Here is a 23,048-nt window from a genome sequence, read left to right on the forward strand (position 1 = left end):
TCCCTGAGTGTCCTCCCGAAGCTTGATTAGTACGGGTGTCAGAGGTTATGGGGAGAAGGCAGGAGAATGGTGTTAGGAGGAGAGAGATAGATAGGCCATGATTGAATGGCGGAGTTGACTTGATGGGCCGAATGGCCTAATTCTACTCCTATCTCTTATGATCTTAGTGATGAGCTTCCGTTTAGAATCTCCCTAGTTCACACAGTATATTTATGCCTGCAATGTGGCTGAGATCCATGATTTTAACCGAGTCGCTGTGAAGATTTGCCGATAAATATCCAGGTGAAGATGCGTGTGATTTGGAGAGAGGATTAAAGAGAGGAATAGATGTATAGAGTCTCTTGCCCAGAGTAGATGAATTGAGGAGCAGAGGATATTGGTTTAAGGTAAAGGGGAATATATTTAATAGGAATAAGATGGGTAACTTTTTAGTACAAAGAGTGGCGGTGGGTGTATGGAACGAGCTGCCAGAGGAGGTAGTTCACGCTGTGACTATCTTAAAGTTTAATTAACAGTTAGACAGGTACATGGATATGACAGGTTTGGAGGGATATGGACCAAATGCAGGTAGGTGGGACAAGTTGGGCCGAAGGGCCTGTTGCCACAATGTATCACTCTATGACTACACTGAAGATAGACACTAAATGTTGGTGTAACTCAGCGGGCAGGTAGCATCTCTGCAGAGTAGGAATGGGTGACATATCAGGTCTGAAGAACGGTCTCGACCCGAAACATCACCCATTGGTCTGAAGAAGGGTCTCACACTGAAACGCCACCCATTCTTTCTTTTCAGAGATGCTGCCTGTCCCACCGAGTTGCTCCAGCATTTTAAGGTCCATCCTTGATGCAGGATTTGATTGTCTGTGTGTCAAGAAGTGTTTAGATTGTCTCTCATTAGAGACTGTCATGGTCTGACATGGGTGTGCATGATAGTTACTTCATAAATTGATTCATTACTGAATGTTGTGACCAGGTTTGTTGCCTGCAGACATGAATTGCTTCATTACTTGAGGGGCTACCAATCCTACTGGACATGTGCAATCATCAGCGAATATTTCGGTAACTGACAAGATGGATGTGACAGCTTTGTTTACTTAGCTCAGTTCAGTTTAGTTTGGTTTGGTTTAGCGTGGTTTGGTTTGGTTTAGTTTATTGTCCTGTGTATAGTGAGACGCTTTATTTGCTGCTTGCTGGCAATGCCTGGGATGAAGGAGCTGATGAGCAAATCTCATGCGGTTTCTGCGGCTGGGATTATTTGCCTATGATGACCACAACCAGTCTTTTCAACGGAGTCAGGCAAGGTGGCCTGAGTAAACTACACTGCACGATTCTAGATTCTGCAAACTACTGATTTCCCTTCATTTGTGGCCGTTGATCAATTGTCTCTTTTCTATAAGCAACATCCTGCATATGTTGATCATTTAAACAGAAAATGCTGGAAGATCTGATCACCGATTGGTAATGCCAGCTGCTTCTCTCTGTACATACACCGCCTTAACACCTGAACAAAACCAGCTTCTCCTGTGTTTAAATCACCTCTTTTACCGTTCTGCTTTCATGGTTTCAATGTGAACCAAATCTTAGCTCATGGACACATTTAACATTGTGGCAAAGCTGTCTACGTTTTGTGACAATCCCCAAATCAGTGGTGTGGGTACTGATCCCTCAGCATCAGCTTATGCACAATTTCATAAGCTCATAATTGATGAGCAGAATTAGGCCATTCGGCCCATCAAGTCTTTGACATTCAATCATCTATCTTTCCCTCCCAACCGCATTCTCCTGCCTTCTCCCTATAACCCCTTAATAATCAACAATCTATCAATCTCTGCCTTTAAAATATCCACTGACTTGGCCTCTACAGCCTTCTGTGGCAATGAATTCCACAGATTCACAATCCTCTGACTAAGGAAATTCCTCCTTATATCATTTCCAAAGGTACATCCTTTTATTCTGAGGCTATGGCCTCTGGTCCCAGACTCTCCCACTAGTGGAAACATTCTCTCCACATCTACTCTATCTAGGTCTTTCACTATTCGGCAAGTTTCCATGAGGTCCCCTCTCATTCTTCTAAACTCCAGCGAGTACAGGTCCAGTGCCGTCAAACGCTCGTCATTTATTAACCCAATCATCCCAGGGATTATTCTCATAAACCTACTCTGGATCCTCTTTCCCTTTTTCCCCCAGTTTCTCTGTTCTGTGATGCCTGGTCATTCTAAAAGTATTTTTGCCAACATTGCACTGAACATCAAGAATATGAACTCACTGAGATTTTTACAATGTTTTGATGCAGCCTGAAAAGTATCCAGTTGGAAGACTGCTGCCAAACAAGAATGGGTTCAACTTTGTCACAATGTTAGCCTTGAATCAGAGGATCATGGTTTTTGATACCCCCATGGACTTGAATACTCAATATGAAACAAAATTCAGTTCTATTGGAAATGTCATCTTTCAGAACAGACATTGATCGAAGATTCAGTCTGTCTTCACAAGGTGTAAAATAACATTGTGGGTTTCCTTTCAACAGCAAAGAGGGAGATTCCTCTGCCAAACGTTCCCTGCCATTTACGCTATTTATGAGAAAGGATCATCTGTTCGTGATCACACTGTTTTTAAGACTGTACTGCCAGGCTGCAGGGCGGCACAGTGGCGCAGCGGTAGAGTTGCTGCCTTACAGTGCTTTCAGCGCTAGAGACGCGGGTTTGATCCTGACTACGGGTGCTGTCTGTACCGTGTTTATACGTTTTCCCGTGACCCATAGGTTTTCTCCTAGATATATGGTTTCCTCCCACACTCCAAAGACGTACAGATTTATAGGTTAATTGGCTCGGTATAAATTGTCCCTTGTGTGTGTAGGATCATGTTAATGTGCGTGGATCATTGGTCGGTGCGGACTCGATGGGCCTGTATCGCCAATACTAAAACTTCCTACACTGAAACAGTAATAACATTCCAAAATCACTAAAAAGATGATAAAATGCTTTTGGACATTCAGACATCATGCAAATCTGTTCCTTTTCTCTGAGGCTATACATCAGCTCACGCTTCAGCTAACAGTAATCAACAGGGCTGAAAGGTGAACTCGTCCAAAATAAATTGTAAACTCATCAGTCTGAAGAAGGGTGCCGACCCAAACGTGGTCTGTCCATTTACCCCCCACAAACTGCCTGACCCACTCAGCTCCTTCAGCAGATTGTGTTTTACTTATGTTTCAGCATCTGTACTCTTTTGTGATAAAAATTTAGTTGAGTACTGATTTGGTGTAAAACGTGTCTTTAAAATAACGCCTGGGGGAATCTTGTATTAAGGTATTCACTCAAGATACAACTGGCGGATTATATCGATACATATCAGAAAACAAATAATGCAAATGTCTAAAGGGGGCTGAATTCCTGGTTTCAATATCAATCTCACCCACAGTCGATCGGCATTGGCCAAAACCACACGACTAAATCTCTGCATTTCAAAATAATCAAACTAATAATTCAAACTAATGCAAGGGGAGGAAAGGAAATTTAGTTTAGTTTAGTTTAGTTTATAGATACAGTTTGGAAACTGGCCCTTCGGCCCACCGAGTTTGCGTCGACCAGCAAAGAAGTATTTGTAATAGCAGGGCTGCAGGTTTGTAGCAGTGGGGGAATAATGGTGGAAGTCTCTCAGTGAACATTCAAATCAGGGAAAATGATAACGGTCAAAGATAAAAGTGACTTAATCTGAATACACAAAGTGGCCAATCAATGGGACAACTAGACATACAGGTGTTTAATCAATAACTATTATGAGAACATGCAAACACAGTTTGCTCTGAGGATAAGGCAAAGCAGTGTTTCTTTGCTGGGTCTTTATATTGATTCTTCATCAGTAGTGTTGACAAAGAATCAATAGAACTGATATTGTTATATTGAGGGCAGGTTGATGGAGACAACTAGATGCATTGGACAATGATCAGCTGTTGTCTACTCCCATCACGGCATGGTGGATGCTAGTGTTGATGCTGGCACCTTGTGTGCCCTCGTTCAAATGATCGTGTAATCCACCCGTGTAACGCCTGGACCGAGGGAGTTGCCATGAGCCATTGGACTTGTCCCTCCCACATCACCCCTGTCTAGGGGTCAAAGTCGTTTTTAGCCTTGGCTTTGATGTTGCCAAAGAAACTCGGTTTATCTCCTATTAGGCCTCAGGTCATTGATAGCACTAGGTTGGAAAATAATTATTTGTCCATTGGGACAGGCCATATGCGCTGATAAAAGTAATATATTAATTTAGTGATGGATCTTTTGCAAAGTGGTAAATCCTCACAAGCCTCTAGTCCAGAATTCTATGCGTGCTCAGTTATTAATAATGATGGATTTTGGGGCATTAAGAGAATCAGTGGACTTGTGGCGGCACCGGGTAGTGGGCCACGCACTTTACATAACCTTCAGCTCTTGGGGGGGGTCACGTGTCCCGGTGACGAGAGGTAGGAGGTCACAGTGTGGTCACGGGTGCCCCTGGGGAGTATTTAAGGGGTTAATCCGCACGCATGGGGTTGGTGAGTGAGGAGAATTAGTGTAGCAATAAAGGACAGTATTTTCGGACAAACTTCGTGTCCGCCTCGTTCTTTAACAGACAACTCCGCGTCCGCTACAGACTCTGAGACTGACTAGAACAAGGAGGTTGGAGATTGGCCACAATGTCCAATGAAGCATGTGTAAGAAAGAAATGCAGATGCTGGGTTAATTCAAAGGTAGACACAAAATGCTGGAGTAACTCAGCGGGACAGGCAGCATCTCTGGAGAGAAGGAATGGGTGACGTTTCGGGTCTGAAGAAGGGTCTCGACAGTTACTCCAGCATTCTGTGTTTATGTCCAATGAAGCAGCAGGTACAATGGATAAAAATTCTACTCCTACTTTAATTTCTTACATTCTTAATTCGTATGATCTTTAAGATATCAATGCCCATTCAATATAAAAGTCATGATGTGTCTCAATAAGGTGACCGCAGGCCCTGAACAGGTCACTCTCTGTCTCTCTTTCCCTTCTGCAAACACATTTATTTCCCAAAGCTGAGACACGACTTCAATCCCCGTCGTGCTCAGTGCCCTTCATCTGGACCCCGATGAGAAAAGTGCTGCCAACACCACCGTCTGCCTGGAAAAGAGATTTATGGGTGGCATGGTTGCGCAGCGGTAGAGGTGCTGCCTTACGCCGCTTACAGCGCCAGAGACCCGGGTTCGATCCTGACTACGGGTGCTGTCTGTACAGAGTTTGTACGTTCTCCCCAGTGACCACGAGGGTTTTCTCATAGATCCTTGGTTTCCTCCCACACTCCCAAGACGAACAGGTTTGTAGGTTAATTGGCTTATTCCAAGCCAATTATACAAGTGTAAATTGTCCCTAGTGTGTGTAGGATAGTGTTGATATGCTGGGATTACTGGTCGGTGCGGACTCGGTGGGCCGAAGGTTCTGTATCTGCTCTGTATCACTAAAAAAAGATTTGAGTTCCCCTTTGGTGCTCCTAAGTGTTAGTTTCCTCTGTCTTTAACATTTGTTGCAAAGAGCAGCTTCAGAACATTCATTCAAAGGGTTCCAAGGCAGCAAACAGTCTTGATACAATCAGCACCTACCATAACAGCATGGACATATGGTTCATCCCAGGGAGAGGATTGTGCATGCACTCCACAGAGAGATACCCTCTTCCAGTAACAATAACATTGATTCAAATGCTTTAGGAGTGGCATCATTCAACATTTACTGCATTTCACACCTACACCTTCCACTTTGTTTGATCAATAACATAGTCAAATCTACTTCTTGTCTAGAGCAGTGAAAATAGTTTTCAAAGGAAGTTTTGACTCCTTTCCTAAGCATGAACTTCCCCTCGCCCTGTTTCTAGTTTATTTTGGAGTGCTGCAATCTATCCTTCCAGGAATATCCCTGTAACATAAACCCGTGATTAAATATCAAGCCATGCCCCCTCTTGCATTACCTGAGTGTGGCTGCTTGCTGTGACTCACTGATCTTCATTCTCTCGTGTGGATGAGGACGAGGCGGATAAGGCAGCAAATCTTTAAATTCAAGGTGCAATCATCCTCCCAACTTTTCACATCGTCTTAAATTCTGAAAGATTACAAAGCGTGAGAAATAGACATTAATCTCCCTCCATCTGATTGCACTTAATTGTCTTGATTTGAAATCTCGTCCTTAAAATATCTAGGAAAATGTATCTTAATAATGAATTACTCGTATGCCCAAAGACCCAGAGTTGTGAATCTGTGGTTTTCACCCAGGGAGTTGTGAATCTGTGGAATTCTCTGCCATAGGAGGCAGTGGAGGCCAATTCAGTGGGTGTTTTCAAGTTAGATATAGCTCTTCGGGCTAATGGAATGAAAGGGTATGGGGAGAAAGTAGGAATGGGGTACTGATTTTAGATGATCAGCCATGATCATATTGAATGGCTCGAAGGGCCGAATAGCCTACTCCTGCACCTATTTATGTTTCTATGTTTCTATTCAGAACTTCCCCAATGTTGTCATATCGCAATGATGAAGAGACCTCGAGGCGAGCCGTACATGTAGTGGCCACAACATCCCTGGGCTGCATCAGGTGCTGTGCCCAAGGCAGCCCGGCCCCAATATGACCTCCCTTCATGTCAAGCCCTGCGCCAAGGTGATTAATTTTCAACACTGTGCGACAGCCAAACACTGTTAAATTATACATGGGTATTAATAGGCACGTTTCAGGTAGCAAGTGACCAAGAGGAAGACGGGACTAACGTTTAATTTCTCAGTAAGTGGTCTTAGTGCTCTACATTTCCACCAGGAATAGATTCAGAGTGAAGACCCTAATTTGGTAATTAACCTACAGCAATACGATACGCTGATTGTGCCAATTAAGGCATCAATTGGGGAGAGGATTCAGAAATTGCGGAGAGGATTCTGAAATCGGAGGTGCAAGGGGACTTAGGAGTGCTGGTGCATGATTCCCAATAGGTTAATTTGCAAGTTGAATTGATCGTAAGGAAGCCAAATGCAATATAGCATTTATTTTGAAAGGACTAGAATATAAAAACAGGGAGGTCTGGGCCGCTGAGGAGGATGTTCACCGTCGGAGTTCGGCGTCGGCGTTCCACCAGCCCGGCGTGAGGGCCTGAACATCGGGCCACCCGGGGCGGCAACTGCGGGTGCTAGGAAGGCCTCGACCACGAGTGAACATCTGAGAAGAACGGAGTGGAGGCTGGCTGGACTATGGTGCCTTCCTCACCTTGGTGCCACTGTGTTATGTTGTGTCGTGGACTTTCACTGTTTGTGCTTTTTTTTAAATTCTATTTTTATATTTAATATGTTTTATTATTTATTATTATTTATTTATTTTTATTTTTATTTTTATGATACTGCCTGTAAGGGAAATTCATTTCGTTGTCTCTAACTGAGACAATGACAATAAATTTGAATACAATACAATACAATACAATGTAATGCTGATGCTTTATCAGGCACTGATCAGACCGTATTTGGGGTACTGAGAGCAGTTTTGGGCCCCATATCTGAGGAAGGATATGCTGGCATTGGAGGATCCAGAGGAAGTTTACTAGAATAATCCCAGGAATGAGTGGGTTAACATAAGATAAGTGTTTGACGGCACTGGGCTTGTACTCGCTGGAGTTTAGAAGGATGAGGGGAAACCTCTTTGAAACTCACCGAATAGTGAAAGGCTTAGATAGAGTGGATGTGGAGAGGATGTTTCCACTAGTGGGAGAGTCTTGGACTAGATGTCATAGCTTCAGAATTAAAGGACTTTCCTTTATGAAGGAGATGAGGAGAAATTTCTAGTCAGAAATAATCTGTGTGTAATGATGTCCAGAGAGTTGAAGGGAGAGCAAAAGTCCTCTGTGCATGTACACCAGAGAAAGCGGACACAAAATGTTGGACCAACTCAGCAGGACAGGCAGCATCTCTGGATAGAAGGAATGGGTGACATTTCGGGTCGAGACCCGTTTTCAGACTGCCAAGGGAGAGGGAGGGCACAGATATGGAAGGGTAAAGTGTGTGAAAACAAGATATCAAAGGGGACAAAGTCAAGGAAAATGTAGAATAGATCATTGTTAGCTAGGGGAAGCTGACAACAAGGCATGTAAAGATACAATTTAATCAGGAGGACAGTCAGACTGGTCGGAGAACTAGGGATGGGGGAGGGATGGAGAAAGAGGGAAAGCAAGGGTTACTTGAAGTTAGAGAAGTCAATATTCATTCCGCTGGGTTGGAAGCTGCCCAAGCTGGAATGATTTACCAAAGTTTTGCAGGTGAAATGAGCTGTCCACCTGTACGCCAGTCTACAGGACATAAAAAAACAGTCTTCTCATTCATCAATGGAATAGTGTTCAGAGTTAATGAAAGAACGGAAGAATAGTATCCGAGCAAGAATGGAAAAAACTGACCTCATTACTGGAACAAGATTTCTGCAATGCCTTTTTACACGGCTGAGTGATTAGTGAACAGCAATAATCACAGATGATTAATATTTAAAATGTAGCACCGACTGTGTGTCAAGCAGATGCCACTGTATTCAATGTTGAAGGTATGGGGCAGGAATGGTGAGGCATGAAATATACTTCTGTTACACGTCTCGAGCAATTGTGGTCATCATGAAGCCAAGTACGCTTTCCGTCTGAAGACCAAACTGTCTGAATCCCTCACCAGCCTTGGGTAATTCCCCATTCCCGTCTAATAGTTGCATGAAGGACTGCAGTTTAGTTTCGTTCAGTTTAGTTTAGAGATACAGCGCGGAAACAGGCCCTTCGGTCCACCGAGCCCACTCCAACCAGCAATCCCGCACATTAACATTACCCTACACTAGCAGCGGCTCGAGTGCATCATGGATTACAATGCTGTAATCTGAAGGTCGATGTTTGCAAACTGCATGGATGGCAGCTTTGATTAATGCAGTATTTTGTAAACTGTGAATTTGTAATGAAAGCTCCTTGTTAAGGAAATAAAAGTGATGACCTGTGCCCTCTTGCTCCAGTACCATTGTAAACAACATTCTTTGTACTGGATGATCAGTCCTCAATATTTCTATCAAGATGCAACGCCTCACTTTCCAACAGACGTAACTCCATCTGCCCTGCGTCTGCCCATTCCACCAGCCTGTCTGGCACCTGCCACCATCTACCACCATCCTCCTCACAGTTCACAATGCTGCCAAGTCGTGTGTCATTAGTAACTTCAGAAACGGTGGCTTGTGCCACAAAGTCGTGATCATTAACACATCGTCAAGAAAGGGTTATTGCCTGAGGTATCACCAGGAAGTGAGTAAATCAGCTGATAATTACAGGGTAACCACAGTTGTGGGGCATTCTGTAGCCTGCTGTCCACACATCTTCCACAAACTACAGGATGTCCTACAATGGATGGTATTGTCCCCATCATTTTGAGCTGAGCTAATCATTGAGTCCTGAAGCTACCAAGGCAGATGTCCCAATATCAGCAGAACAGCCCTTTCACTGTGGCATGCAGTTAGACTGTTCCATGGTAGGCTTAGTGTGGAGCTCTCAGCTCCAATCTCCATCAGTGCAAGTGGCAAAGTGTGATATCTGGATAATGATACTATTATACATGTATCTGATGTCAGGAAATGGTCAGTCACTAGCATGGACCAGGCACAGAATTGCTCAGTTCATTTTCACGTTTGGTACATTTTCAACTGGCAGTGACTGCTCATGTAGCCGTCCTGAGTAAATTCAATGTTTAAGTGTATTGTGCTACAAGTAAAATTGCTCTATAATCCAATTTCTTGGCTTTCTACTTTTTCCAGGTACGAATGAAATATTGTACAGAGTGGTTTGTGGATTGCTAATTAGTTGCTAATTGTTGAAGTTGAGTTTGAATGCATCACTATGTACAATGCTAAATGAAGCCATTATTGATTTTGCAAAAGATAGACATAAAATGCTTGAGTAACTCAGCGGGTCAGGCAGTATCTCTGGAGGAAAGGAATAGGTGACGTTTCAGGTGGAGGCCCTTCTTCAGACTGAAGGATCTCGACCTAAAACATCACATATTCCCCGTTCTCCAGCGATGCTGCCAGTCCCCCTTACTCCAGCATCTACAGTTCCTTCCTACATATTGATTTGCTGGAGTTGTGGTTTGGAGTCTTACTGAATGACGAAATACATTTAAGTGATGAATCTTGTGGGTCAGAGGGTGGGAATAATGGACAGAGTGTTTGGAAAAGTCAGAGGGACGGGCGTGGAAGAGTTGGTGAGGAATCTCAGGAAGGAAGTTGGTAGATTAAGTGCCTGAAAGTGGGATTGATGGATGGGACTGAGACAGGAGACCCTGCTGAGGTTTAATAATGAAGTAGGTAAATGATATTAAGCAGTGCTTATATCATGTTATTCTTGTGATATTGAAAAAATGACAGAATTTTGGCCTTTAAGATGTTGGCACACTTGGAAGTTTATCATGAAGTCACTCAACGATATGCTATTTATGTTTTTAAAAAGTAACATTCCCTTTTATATAAAATGATGTCGGGCAGTATTGCAAACTCCTGTGCCTCCACAGACCAAAGCTGCTGAATTCAATTCACTCCAGTTGCTAAGGTTACCAATACATGGCAATGTTGTCGCATGGACCTGTCAGCTGCAGGCACTGCAGATATTTTAACAAACATCTCCCAGGTCTGAGCTCTCTGACTGATGCGACAATTAGAAACTAAACCAAGTCATCAGCTCGAGTCAATTCAGAGCACCACACGCCTTCTTTGTCCCTTTCTCTCTGTAGTCAGACATTTTCTGTTTATAACGAACAGCTTTGGACACTGCAATCAGGCAAATGAACAACCAACGCTGGATTATTAAAATAATGCAATCAAATTTTAATCTGATGTTGTGTACCCAGTAACCCCTGGTGTCCGTTCTAGGCTCCACACCTTGAGGTGACTCCACAGTGAGAGTGTGATGGACCCAAAGTAGAGGTATTCCTCTGGCAACAGTGACTCACTCATTCTAATAATTCAGGATAGGGTATTGTGACTTAAAATTAGTTCAGTTTGTATAAACTTCATTCCTCATGGTGCTCATAATTGAGTGTGTTCCAAATGTAGTTTCTGATTAAATCTTTAAATTATGGAGTCATAGTCACAGAGTTATACATCATGGAAACAGACCTTTTGGCCCAACTTGCCCATGCCGACCAATACACCCCGTTTCCACTAGTTCCACCTACCTGTGTTTGGTCCATATCCCTCTAAACCTTCCCTATCCACGTACCTACCCAAATGTATTTTAAATGTTGTGATAATACCTGCCACAACTACCTCCTCTGGCAACTCGTTCCATGTACTTACCACCCTTTGTGTGAAAAAGTTGCACCACAGATGCCTATTAAATCTTTCCCCTCTCACAGATTATCACACCATTTAAAAGACATTTGGACAGGCATATGGATAGGAAAAATTTAGAAAGATATGGACCAAACACTGGCACCTTGGTCAGCATGGGCGGGTTGGGCTGAAAGGCCTGTATCTATGCTGTATCGGGACGACAGATGGTACAATGGGCTAAGTGTTCGGCTGGCAACCGGAAGGTAGCCGGTTCGAATCCCGCTTGGAGTGCATACTGTCGTTGTGTCCTTGGGCAAGACACTTCACCCACCTTTGCCTGTGTGTGAATGTGTGTGAGTGATTGGTGGTGGTCGGAGGGGCCGTAGGCGCAGATTGGCAGCCACGCTTCCGTCAGTCTGCCCCAGGGCAGCTGTGGCTACAGAAGTAGCTTACCACCACCGAGTGTGACTGAGGAGTGAATGAATAATGCGATGTAAAGCGCCTTGAGTATTAGAAAGGCGCTATATAAATCCCATCCATTATTATTATTATTATTATGCTGTATGACTCTGAGTCTATAAAGTAAATTCCATGTGATTAGGTGCCTTTTATTATTTTATTTTAAAAGTAATCACTGTTGCTTTGTTTTAATAAAATGTTAAAAGTTGTACATTTCTTAATCAATCGGTTTCAGTTTTAGTTTTAGTTTTAGAGATACAGTGTGGAAACAGGACCTTTGGCCCACCGAGTCCACGCCAAACAGCCATCACCCACACCTTAGTTCTATCCTACATACTAGCGAAATGTTGACAGAAGCCTATTAACCTAAAAACCTGCACATCTTTTGAATGTGGGACGAAACTGGAGCGCCCGGAGAAAACCCGTGCGGTCACAGTGAGAACGTACAAACGCCGTACAGACAGCACCCGCAGTCAGGATTGAACCCGGGTCTCTAGTGCTGCGAGGCTGCAACGTGTGAGCAACAGTGCAGTTGATGTTGCACCATGCCCAATTTGACAGTTGTTGGCCGATTCGACACTCTAAATTCCAGAGGAATTTTAAGGAATTTACATCCCATATTTATCACTGCCTCGCATTGAAGCTTTGGAGGCAAGCATCATCTGATTTCGCTTCCAATGAGATACAATTTGCATTCCATGGTCCTGATGAGACCCACCTCTGTCGAGAGGCTGGGCAGACATGACATGGTCCGCCTTGATCTAGAAGCACTGGTGTGACCACTGCAACATTGCATAAGGAGCCATTTTTAGTCACAAATGGCATTTCGATTGAGGTACCACCAATGGCCACAAGATAGAATTTCCAGGTATTGGTTCTAGTTGGAGAAAATTGCTTGCAGAAACAAAACAGATCACAGCTTGTTGATCAATAAGGCCACAGAGACCAGCCACGTTGAGGCAAGATTCCCACGTGTGTGTGGCATGAGAGGGTTCTACTGAAATGTTAACCTGTGGAAAAAACTAAAGTACACCTTCTCCACCAAATCCAGTCCTTGGACAGAGAAGGAAATACGAATGGTTTAGGAAATGGTGGCAAAAACATTCTGTAAAAGGTCAGGACAGGTATATTGATCAATACATGAAATAACACGAGAAACAGAGATAGAGATATATTAGAACAGGAGATCAAGATCAAGAGATAAATATAGACAAAAAGATGAACTGGGATTGATACATAGACATAGATGGAGGAAGATAGTTTCCGAATTTTGCCACAAGCAGAAAATCAATTTGCACTATATATATTTCCTTTCACTATTCAGGTAATATTACATACCACAAGGGAGGAGTTTAGCAGTATCACATCAAAATAAAGATGACTGTAAGTTACAACTCTTACATATTCTCCAGATAACAGTCACTGTGTGTGGTTGTCAGGGATGGGCAGGGTGTTTTGTGTCACCTGGATGTCAATAACTGTTCAGACAGGTTATGTTTACACTGAGACAGGGATGTGTACACACTGAGAGAGCATTGTGTACACACTGATACATGGGTGTGTACACTGAGACAGCAGTATGTACACACTGAGAAGGGTGCGTACACACTGATACAGGGGTGTGTACACACTAACACAAGGGTGTGTACACACTGAAACAGAGGTATGTACATACTGATACAGGGCTGTGTGTACACACTGATACAGGGTTGTGTACACACTGAGAGAGCAATGTGTACACACTGATATAGGACTGTGTGTACACACTGATACAGGGGTGTGTACACACTGATACATGGTTGTGTACACACTGAGAGAGCAATGTGTACACACTGATATAGGACTGTGTGTACACACTGATACAGGGGTGTGTACACACTGATACAGGGTTGTGTACACACTGAGAGAGCGTTGTGTACACACTGAGAGAGCGTTGTGTACACACTGAGAGAGCGTTGTGTACACACTGTTATAGGACTGTGTGTACACACTGATGCAGGGGTGTGTACACTGACAGTGGTGCGTACACACTGATACAGAGCTGTGTGTACACACTGATACAGCGTTGTGTACACACTGAGAGAGCATGTCCCTACGACGCTGTCCGTACAAATGTCCGTGATGTCCATGGCTTCACAGTCGAGTTACAGCCTGCACCTCCATCAACATCCTGGGGTTTGGTGGGGGATCTCCCTGTCAGTTTGCCCCAGGACCTGGCCAAGATGGCCATTCACGGGTCCAGGTAGCGGACAGTCAAGGGTTCTGCCCGAGTCGACTGCCTGCCCCTCTTCCATGACTATATCCATGCCCGCATGCCCCTGCAGAGGGAGAATGTTATGGCCATGGGGACTTTGGAGAAACACTTTCCACCAACACTGATCACTACGGGGACTTGGGTATGTCATGGATACAGCTGACAATGTTGTCATTTGATGGCTGATGTTTGCAGACTGCACAAGCAGTTTGATCTCTGCAGGACTTTGTGATAAAAGCTCCTTCTTAAAGTAAGAAAACATGCTGGATTTCACAATTGGTCAAAATCCCAACTGAGCTAGCCATACATCTGTGCCGTGGCTGAAGGACCTGGTCAGTGGCTGTGCAAGCAAGTATAGTCCTCCTGACACCCCACGACCAAGACCATATACAAGGTACAAGTCATGAGGGAACATGCTTCACTCGTCTAGATAACAGAAGATCAAACAATACTGAAAGGGTTCAACACCTCCCAGAACCAGGCAATTACCCTGAAGGACACCCCATCTGTAACCTCATTCATTTCCTCTCCACCAGAGCCCCATGCCTGCAGTGTGAACTGTGTGAATGTGTACAGAGGCATTGCAGTGGCTCATCCAGGCCACTCTGATAATATGTTTAAGGTGAGAGAGGAAATATTTAATAGGAACCTGAGGGGTAACCTTTTCACACAAGGTAGTGGGTATATGGAATGGGCTGCCAAATAAGGTAGTTGAGGCAGGTACTATAACAACATTTAAAAGACATTTGGACAGGTACATGGATAGGAAAGGTTTAGTCAGATATGGACCAAATGCAGGCAGGGGGGGGGGGGCTAGTCTGGTCTGCATGGATGAGTTGGACCGAATGGCCTGTTTCTGTGCTGTATGACTCCGTGAACTCCCCACCCACAACCGCTACCAAGTACAGAGCTAAAGGCAGCAGTTCGATGGGAACACCACCATTCACAGATTGCCCTGCAGGTCACGCACCATCCTGATTTGGAAATCTGTCGCCATTCTGTGTCATCTCTGGAACTCTGTATGCAAAGGCATTAAATGTCTGCCATATTCCTAGAGACAGATAGGGGTGAACACTGAATGCTAGCATTGCCTGGGTGGCCCCGATCATGAAAATGGTAAAAAGTGACAAATCCATGCAGCGGCTATCACAGTGCCTGCTGATCCCACTGTGGACCACTGATGGTGGCATAGACTGTGTTGTGTTGTGCTCAAGTATTTTCACTTGTGTGTCATTATCTTTTGTGTTACCTGTTGAGTTAGTTCCCTATTTAAGTGCTGACGTTTGTCTCTGTCGTTGCTCAGTCTTGGATTGTCCCATGCTGAGCCTTGTACTCTTATTTATCAGGAGTCTAGTAAAAAGATGTTTGAGTAACTTACTTGTCTTCTCTGTGCTTGGGTCTTCTCATCTCTTGATATGAGGCTTATTCCAGCTGATGAAGTCAGAGGCTGCAATACCAGTTCCATAGTCAGCTTCTGCACTGCCTCCAATAGAGGTTCTGTATTAGGAGCACAGCCAGCTTGCACTTGTAAGCGAGAGTCAGACAAAAAATACTGGACTGCTCAGCAGGTCAGGCAGCATCCATGGGGAAAGAAACAGACAAAATGTTTTCAGAGCTATCTTCTTTCCCAACCTGAAAATAATTAACTTTATTTCTCTCTGTACATCTGCTGCCTGACCTGTTGCACATTCCCAGCATTTTCTGTACAATATCAGATTGCTAATATTTGCAGTATTTTAGTGCTGGATGGCATTCTTAGCGAGTGATGGTTTCCAAGACCGCTATGACCTGAGTTAAATTAATTGACTGGTAGTTCTGAGGGCAAGTCACAACTGGAGGGAGTTAGGTTGGTGTATTGCCCCCATTTTATGGTGCTGTCCATTTCTCCACACTTCTTAAAATGAGCCTTTCATAACTGCAAAAATAGTTGTTGCAGATAGCATGTGACAGCTAAAGGGTCTATTTTTAAAGCTGAAAATATCATTTTACTTACAAAATTGACACGGGAAACCAAAATTGGAAGCTTTAGTGATGAAGTATTTCACCATTTACATGGTGTGCTTCCATTTCAAACAACACCTTGCTTGGAACCTTCCTGAATTGATAGTTGTGATGTAAACAAGGCTTCAAACTACTCACTGTAGCTTCACAATCTGCCTTTAGGAAAAGCTATTTTGGTCTCAAGAATTTATTTTACTTATAACTTGCACATTTCGGTGACAAATCTCCCAAATGATTACTTAACAGTTTTGAAATTAAAATTAATAATGGTGTGAAAATAGCATCCAGACTGCACTTTGCGGACAGAAAACATTAATAATCTTGGAAGTTTGCATTCCTCTGCTCAATGGTAAATATAGAGCAAGGGAAAGATAGTTTCTGGGATAATATTCCTGCTGGGCAGCACAGTGGCGTAGCAGTAAAGTTTCTGCCTTACAGTGCCAGAGATCTGGGTTTGATCCTGACTACGGGCGCTGTCTGTACGGAGTTTGTATGTTCTCCCAGTGAGCTGCGTGGGTATTCTCCGGGATCTCTGATTTCCTCCCATATTCCAAAGACGCACAGGTTGTGGAAAAAAGCTGCTTTTATGTCTGGCTTTGATGGTCTGGACTCGCCTTCCAGAGGAAAGTGCTGCAAAGAGTTTGTGGCCAGGGTGAGAGGGGTCCGAGATGATCTTGCAGCAGCACGACAGAACCGAGCTAAGTAACTCGAATCTTTATAAATTCCATGCAAGGCCTATATTAGGATTACTTGGATAGACTTGTGTCTATCTTCGGTTTAACCCAGCTTTTAGCAGTTCCTTCTTATACACATTAGGATTACTTAGAACAGGCTTTTTCCAGAATCAATGAACAAGATGAATTTCATAAATACTCCAACGAAGCTAATGTTCCCAATACCCCTGATGTTCTGCGCATAGATACTATCATATATGGGTAATGTGATACTTTCATGTGATAGGAGCGGAATTAGGCCATTCTGTCCATCAAGTCTACTCCGCCATTCAATCATAGCTGATCTATCTCTCCCTCTTAACCCCATTCTCCTGCCTTCTCCCCATAACCCCTGACACCCGTACTAATCAAGTGTTGCTCCTGTAATACACTAATTCAGAGCTTTACCGTAAAACTGCACCAAACATTTGGGATATGGTTCAGTTTAACCACTATTCCGGGCAGTGGGTGTTGGTCTGAAGGAGTAGACCCATCAAAGAGGAGATTTTCCACGGGTTACACTGGGCCTCGAGCTTGGACAATTCTGCTCCCTGCATATTTTCAGTCTCCATTTACAGTCCATATTTGGCAGATCTAGTTGTCATCTCTCAGGGATCCCCAGAAATGGTCTTTGGAAATACGATGCACAGCATTCTGAACCAGTCTGAAGAAGGGTCCCAAACCAAAATGTCACCCTTCCTTTGTCTCCAGAGATGCTGCCTGACCCACTGAGTTACTCCAACATTTCGCTTCCATCCACAGTATAAACTAGCATCTGCAGTTCCTTTCTACGCACCCTGAACCCAATACAGATAGCACATTTATCCGGCACCACTCAGTACACCACATCTCATCACTCAACCACCAACAATCACCACTAATGAGGGCATGTTCATAACTTCAAATGCTTCACTCTACCTTTTTACATGTTATAGTGGTACAAGTTTAACACTCATGACCTACAGCCTGCTGTGAATATACAACAGCCACATTAATCAAATGCATTAATGTTGCTCCCAGGTTTTATCTCACCTTATAGTCAGAACACAAGAGGCCATTCAGTCGACTAGGTCAATGCTGGTTCTCAATGAACGATCCAATTATTCCCACTGCCACATCCTTAATTCCCTCTACCCTGCAGTTCATTACCCTTCACCTATGACCATCAACTCCTCTTTAAGCAAAACACAAACTGCTGGTGAAACTTTGAGTTCCTCCGGCACTTTGTTTTATTTCTCAAGCTTCAAGCATCTGCAGTCTCTTGTGTCTCCATTTGATAACCCACTGACTTGAAGGGTGCCTAACAGCGGATAATTCTCCTCGCTCTCACCTGTCGGGCAGGTGGCACTGGCAGATGCTACAGAGCTAGCGAGCTGAACTGTTGCACAGAACAGTTTGTTGCCCAGAACATATGATGAAGGCCTTACACAGGGTGCTCCTGAAACCACTGCCGGCTGAGGATGAGTGCATCTTCATATCCACTCCTCTTCCTAATATCCCATTGTTGCTTCATCCCAGGGGATCGATTATAAACTGCAATGCGCCCCCTACTTTCCCAATTATTTTCCCTCTCCCTTCTATACTTGCATATCTTGTTTGTGAAAAGGGTCATGAGTTTTATTGTCACAGTACTGGAACAATGAAATTATTACTTGCAGCAGCACGACAGGTTTGTGAACAGATTACTCAATAGACATAATAATCAAACAAAATAATGTTCAATAAATAAAATACCTAATATAATGCAAAAAGAAAATAGAGCCCAAAGCAGCTAGTGCAACAGACAGTTTGTAGTTCAGAGTTAGGTTGGAATTCATAATGTTCAATAGTCTGATGGCTGTTGGGAAGTAGCTATTCCTGAACCTGGTTGTTACAATTTTCAGACTTCTTCCTGATGGCAAGAGTACTAGCCCTGTCCCACTGTACGAGTTCATTCAAGTGCTCTCCCGAGTTTAAAAAAGAACTCGTGGCAAGCACGTAGAATGAACGTAGTGGGTACGCCAGAGCTCGGGGACGTCACTTAGCGGCTCGTAACGCTAACGGCAGGTACTCAGGAAACGCGGTAAGCTCGGGAAGACTCGTGAAGATTTTTCAACATGTTGAAAAATGTCGTTGAGAGCCCCGAGTACCTACAAGTGGCCATCACCATAAATCTCCGAGTTCGAATCAGGGCCAAACTCGGGAGAACTCTTGAATGAACTCGTACAGTGGGACATGGCTTTGAAATGAGAGTGTGGCCAGGTTGATCTGGGTCTCTGATGCCGGCTGTCTTTTTGAGGCAGTGCCTCCTATAGATCCCTTTGATGGTGGGGAGGTCTGTCCCCGTGATGGACCAGGCACTGTTCACCACTTTTTTTTCTCTTCCCCTGTTATGTACTATGTTTACATATTCACATATTCTGTTGTGCTGCAGCAAGTAAGAATGTCATTGTCCCATCCAGGACATATGACAATAAAACACTCTTGACTCTTTTTCTGAAGAAGTGTCTCGACTCGAAATGTCACCCATTCTTCCTATCCAGAGATGCTGCCTGTCCCACTGAGTTACTCCAGCATTCTGTGCCTACCACTTTTTGTAACCTCCTTCGTTCCTATGTGTTCAAGCTGCCGTACCAGGATGCAAGGAAACCAGTCAGCATGCTCTCTACTGTACACTTGTAGAAGTTCAAGAGAGTATTTGTCTTTCTTTACTATTCAGATATGTAAATGCCAGAACATTGCCTACATATCTGAATAGCATATGTGTTGCCAGGGGAACTCAGTTGGCCACAGGGCCTCAGTGTATCTTGGATTTCTGTATAAACAGAGCCTAAATATGATAATACACCACTACAAAATGTGTAGAACCTAAATAAAATAAGTTACTAAATAATTTGCAAGATATGGGTCAATTGCTGCTTGTTCTCCAGCAACTGTACAATGTACACTGTTAATTGGTGCAGAGTTTTCCTTGGGTCTCGATGTCTGATTTAGTCACAAGCTGCCCTGATATCAAGATCACTCCAGCCCATTTGGCATCACCACTTTTCTCCAAACCTGGGCCAAGGCAGTGATGATGTCAGGAGCTCAGAAGTGAAGACCAGACGGAGCACTGGTGGCAAGTCATTCAGATGTGCCACCGTGCCGCAGTGCGCAGTGTTGGTAACACCTTCTGTCACTTTCTCAATGATAGTGGACTGCCCAGTTTCACTCTGCAGTGGGCATGCCATGCTGATTACCAGAGAGGTTAGATCAAAGCAAGTCTCCAGGTTCCATACCCACCGAACCCCAGTGTAGACATTTATCTTGCTTGTCTGCAAATAATTTTGTGGTGGAGACATTGATATGCATTGAACTCTATACCTTCAACCCAACTTTCAGCAACCAGGTACTCTGCTACTGAAATCCGCTACTCTAACACACCTTTAGTGCAAAGGCCGAGTAAGCAGTTCCATCCCCATGCTTCTCACTACTTGTAGGAACAATTCACCTTCAAACTCCTGGGTAAAGTTCACCTTATAACTCAGCCATCAACTCCTTTGAGCCAGAGATATGAGCAAGAATTATCAGCTAGTTTCTTATGCTGTAAGATAGATATCCAAAGCACATATTGATCATAATTCCTGGCAATATTAATAATTCCATAATAATAATAATAAGTCCATCTACACTGTGCACTCTGCCTCAGTAAGGTCTCCAGCATAATCAACGACCGGTCACTCTATCTTCTCCCCTTTCCCAGCGGGCAACAGGTAGAGAAGTTTGAAAACGCCTAGCTCCAGATTCAGGAACAGTTTGTTCCCATTGTTATAAGGCAATTTAACGATCCTCTCAACAGCTAGAGTGCGGTCCTGACCTCCTTTCTACCTCATTGGAAACCTAACTTTCCAAATGTGGTTGAGGTCTTTTGGTTTACTTCTGGTGTGATAATCCAACAATATGAACATACACTGTAGGAGTTCTGACAGTCATCTTTTGGGTAATAACAAGAAGCTGCAGATGCTGGTTTATACCAAAGAAATATACAAAGCACTGGAGTAACCTGGCATGTCAGTGGATTTCTTTAACCCCCCCCCCCAACATTCAGTCTGAAGAAGTATCCTGCTCCAAAACGTCACCTATCCATGTTCTCCATAGATGCTGCCTGGCCTGCTGAGTGACTCCAGCACTTTCTTTCTTTCTTTAGTAATCACTTAGGTTTAGGTTTATTATTGTCATCTGCACAGAGGCGCAGTTCAAAGCTGTTTTGTGTGCTATCTAATCATATATGATAATATTATACATACAGGCAAGTCAAACCCAAGTATGTAGATCGAGTGAAGGGGCAGTACTTGAAGATGAGGATGAGAGATGTATAAGACACTGGCACTTGACATAAGTGGAGTTGTTGAAGCCTCCTCACCAAACTGAAATACCTAATTTATTGATCTTGGTGCAATCAATTTCACAGTAGGGGATAGTTACTGACCAGAATGCAATCTAAAAGTAACCAATGAATGGGGACAGGATCTTGAATCTGACGTATACATTCTTACTGAACAATTAAACGCAATTGAAAGACATTTATTTAGAAAGGCCATCGGTGCTATGGCAATCTTTTTAGAGAGTGTGATTGAGCCATTGTTAAAGGAGATGAATATATATGAAGCATAAAAAATAAGGTACAAGTGAAAGAGTAGAACTAGTTTTGGGTTGTTTTTTTAAAAATTATTTTCTGTTCCCAATGGTTTTATTTTGTGTATCAGAACGTTATGGAACTACAGCTAATTCCAGGTTTGCAGAATCGATACCAACTAATTAATACAGTTTGGTCAGAACCTTTGTTGCTTTCCTTACTCAAGGCTTGGAGCGTTGGGAACGCAAGCTTCTTTATGACTTCGGAACAACATTCATATGTTTTTACTTGTATTTTTGTGTCTGTATTACCATGTATTTTTACAATCCTTCCACACCTCATAGAACATAGAGCAGTACAACACAGGAACAGGCCCTTCAGTCCGTAATGTTTGTGCTGAACATGAAGCCAAGTTAAACTGCCTGTACATGATCCATATCCCCCTATTCTCTGCACTGCCACATGCCTATCTAAAAGCCTCTTAAATGCCACAATGGTATCTGCCTCCACCTCTGCCCCTGGCAGCATATTCCAGTCTCCCACCACTCTCTGTGTAAAAAAAACTTGCCCCGCACATCAACATTAAACGTTCCCCCTCTCAACTTATAACTATGCTCACTGGTGTTGGACATTTCCACCCTGGGAAAAAGCTCCAAATGTCTACCCTATATATATGCCATTCATAATTTTAAATGCAAAATGTCCATCCTACATCAAACCAGCGTGAGGTTCTTTCTTGCTTGGGGACAAACCATCTTCCTTCCCAATGCCCCATCTACATTGATCTCACATTACAAAATTCCACTCCCTTCCACCACATTTAGGGAGGCATGGTGGCACAGTGGTAGAGTTGATGCCTTACAGTGCCAGAGACCCGGTTCGATCCTGACTAGGGGTGCTTGTCTGTACAGAGTTTGTACGTTCTCCCCGTGACCTGCATGGGTTTTCTCCGGGATCTCCGGTTTCCTCCCACACTCCAAAGACGTACAGATTTGTAGGTTAATTGGCTTGGTAAAATTGTAAATTTTCACCCCTCGTGCCTGTAGGATAGTGTTAGCGTGTGGGGATCGCTGGTCAGCTCTGACTCGGTGGGCCGAAGGGCCAATTTTCCAATTGTATCTTGAAACTAAATTAAACTAAAAATAAGCAGAACTGTGCTGGAGCCTGTTTAGGATGTTAGCTATGCCAGTCCCTCCGTGTGATGTGTGGAGTATTCACTGTTCTAGTCCTACTCACCTTTTTTCCTCAACGCTCTCTCCAGTAGAACGGGAGGTGTGTCAGTAGGTAGTTTCCTACTCTCACCCTGAAGTAGAAAACATCCTGTGAGCCTCCAGCTTTGACTCAAGGGCCACAGCTGATTTTACCTTGTGATCAATTTTGATGCAACACATTCATAAAATTAAAGCCCGTCTGTCACGCTCTGCTGAGTCTCCCCAGCTGTTACTGTAAACACCAGACTGCATCTCTGTTTCTCAAATGATCTGACCTAGCCTCCTCTCCTGAAACAACATTTATACTTTAGTTTATTGTCACGTGTACCGAGGTACAGTTAAAAAGTTTTTGTTGCATGCTAACCAGTCAGTGGAAAGACAATACAAGATTACATTCGAGCCATCCAGAGTGTACAGATACGTAATAAGGGAATAACGTTTAGTGCAAGGTAAAACCAGTAAAGTCCTATCAAGATAGCCAAGAGTCACCATGAGGTAGATAGTAGTTCAGG

The sequence above is a fragment of the Amblyraja radiata genome, chromosome 21 (assembly GCF_010909765.2).
Source record: "Amblyraja radiata isolate CabotCenter1 chromosome 21, sAmbRad1.1.pri, whole genome shotgun sequence".
In the NCBI taxonomy this organism is placed as follows: Eukaryota; Metazoa; Chordata; class Chondrichthyes; order Rajiformes; family Rajidae; genus Amblyraja; species Amblyraja radiata.